This window comes from Rhinolophus ferrumequinum, chromosome 14 (assembly GCF_004115265.2).
Source record: "Rhinolophus ferrumequinum isolate MPI-CBG mRhiFer1 chromosome 14, mRhiFer1_v1.p, whole genome shotgun sequence".
Classification (NCBI taxonomy): domain Eukaryota; kingdom Metazoa; phylum Chordata; class Mammalia; order Chiroptera; family Rhinolophidae; genus Rhinolophus; species Rhinolophus ferrumequinum.
Window position 1 is genome coordinate 43,975,658 of NC_046297.1, and position 2,243 is coordinate 43,977,900.

General features: G+C 39.7%; 1 pseudogene; it reads left to right on the forward strand.

The window, feature by feature from the left end:
• Positions 1–1,120: 1,120 nt before the first annotated feature.
• On the forward strand, positions 1,121–1,500 carry LOC117033722 (40S ribosomal protein S12-like; annotated as a pseudogene).
• Positions 1,501–2,243: the final 743 nt, after the last annotated feature.

Below are 2,243 nucleotides of genomic sequence, written 5' to 3' on the forward strand. Positions count from 1 at the left end.
TTTCACTAACGTTTCTTGCCCCCTCAGCTAAAATGGGTCACTGTAAAAAGAAATACACAACCTAACAGAAAAAGTAAGTTACAAATGAAGCGATGAAGTATTTGGTTTTAGGAGGCAGTTTTCCGTGGTGGTTTACAACACAGGCTCAGGCAACAGATTGCTTGGATTGAAACATGAGCAGAGATAAAGAACATTTCCACTGTCATAGAAAGTTCTAATGAACAGCACTGGAACTTAATTGTGAAAGCACAAGCAACTGATTAAAAAATAATAATAATAACAAAACAAAAAGAAAGGAATTTTGGGTCTGTTTTCCTTTTAGGTAATGGTGATATCGCTGAATAACTGTGTGCTCTGGGGTGGGGGTGAGGGGGTGTTGGAGAGGTCCTTACCAGTGTAGGAGGCTGGACACTGAAATGATTTTGAAACTAAGACGAGTAGAAATTAACTAGAAATGTGTGTTTTGGGGGATGGAGGGTATGCTGTGGATTGATTTGGTTAGGCAGTCCCTGGAAGAGGGAACTATGAGCAGAGAGAACCTGAAAAGATTGGACACAGGTTGCCTTTGGAAGAAGTGCAACATACCTATGGGGCTCTAATTCTGCAAACAAATTCATAGTTCATATTGTGCCTGTACTGAAAAATAAAAGAATATGACCAAAATGTGAATTAAGGGCCATAGGAAATAAACTCTTCTGGTTATACCAGGTTGGGATGATCCCAAGGGATGACATGTCAGGAGGTTTCCTATTAATTCCTTATTTTCAGTATTTGTTCAATTCACACTTATGACGTGTCAAGTGGTGGTAAGAATTTTATTAAGAAACTCACTGAGTGCCCCAAATAGATGAGATGAATGGAAGTTCATAATCTTTTTATCTTCAGAAAATCTGTGTTCCAACTGAGTTCACATTTTATTGACAGACATAGTAATTATGAGTAGAATATCAAGAGTTTGGTTTCCAGTACAGTGTGTCCAAAATGTAGCATTTCAGAAGCCCTGGAAGTGCTTATTAAAAATGCATATTCCCCCTTTGCTTGCCACCAACAAGATGGGTGGAGGCAGAGAATCAGGTGCATTCACGATTCAGCTCCACCCCTAACCCAGTGCCATGGAATTGCTGCTGGAGGAGTAATGGTCACTAATACTGCTTTACACAAGGGGCTGAAGTCTTCCCTCTTTCACCATCGCCAAACAGGTAGAATTTGCAAAGCTGCCAAATGTCTTGGTGTCAAGCCCATCTTTGTGTGCTTGCATTCAACTCTCATGAGTCTACGTATGTCACGTTGGTGGAGGCCCTTTGTGATGAACAACAAATCAACCTAATTAAGGTGCATGATAGTGAGGAACTAGGGGCCTGGGCAGGCCTCTGTGAAACTGACAGAGGGCAAGCCATGTGGAGTGGTTGGTTGCAGTTGTGGTAGTAAAGGACAAAGGTGGCAAAGAATCTCAAGGACATCATCGAAGAATACTCCAAATGCAAAAAAATGAACAAATAAAAAACTTGGCTCTTATTTTAAAAAAATATGCATATCCTATCTCCAAATTTCATGAACCTACTGAATCAGAATTTTTTATGGTGGGATCTACAGGGCTTAAAACTCCCTGAGTGATTCTACTGCATACCCAAGTTTGAGAACTTCCAGTCTATTGAGGTGATTCTAAAGTGCTTAATGGCAGCCTGGAGCCAAGCTGGCCCCCTAAGAACTGCCTGGAGTTTTGTTTTTGTTTCTAATTACTCACTTAACTCTATACTTTATTTGGATTTCACTAGTTTTTCATATGTTAATAAGTATCTGGAATTTTTGTATGTTTGAACTCTCTATTCATGCCTTTTGTCTTTTTTTCCTATTGGGTTATCAGTATTTTTCTTATTGATATATAAGAGCTCTTTATATATATTAAGAAAACAAGTATACCCTTGCTTTCTGTGCTGTACATATTTTTTCAGAATACATATTTTGTTTCAAGTTTCCCGCTAATTTGGATGACAGCCAGGTTGTGGAAACACTGCTAGGGAATTGCATATTAATCAGGTTTAATATGTTCCACCTCTAGTCATAGATAAAGGTAACTGCCGCCTACCAGTTGTGGTCTGAGGGGAACAAAAATCCCTGTCCAAAATCATCTCAGCTGCTGAGAGTAAAGATTCCCAGCATTGAACCTACCCTTTGAGGGTGAAGGCAGTGGTTACCAGGGAGATGACCAGCACACTAACCCATTATTGTGCAAAGGCAAGACT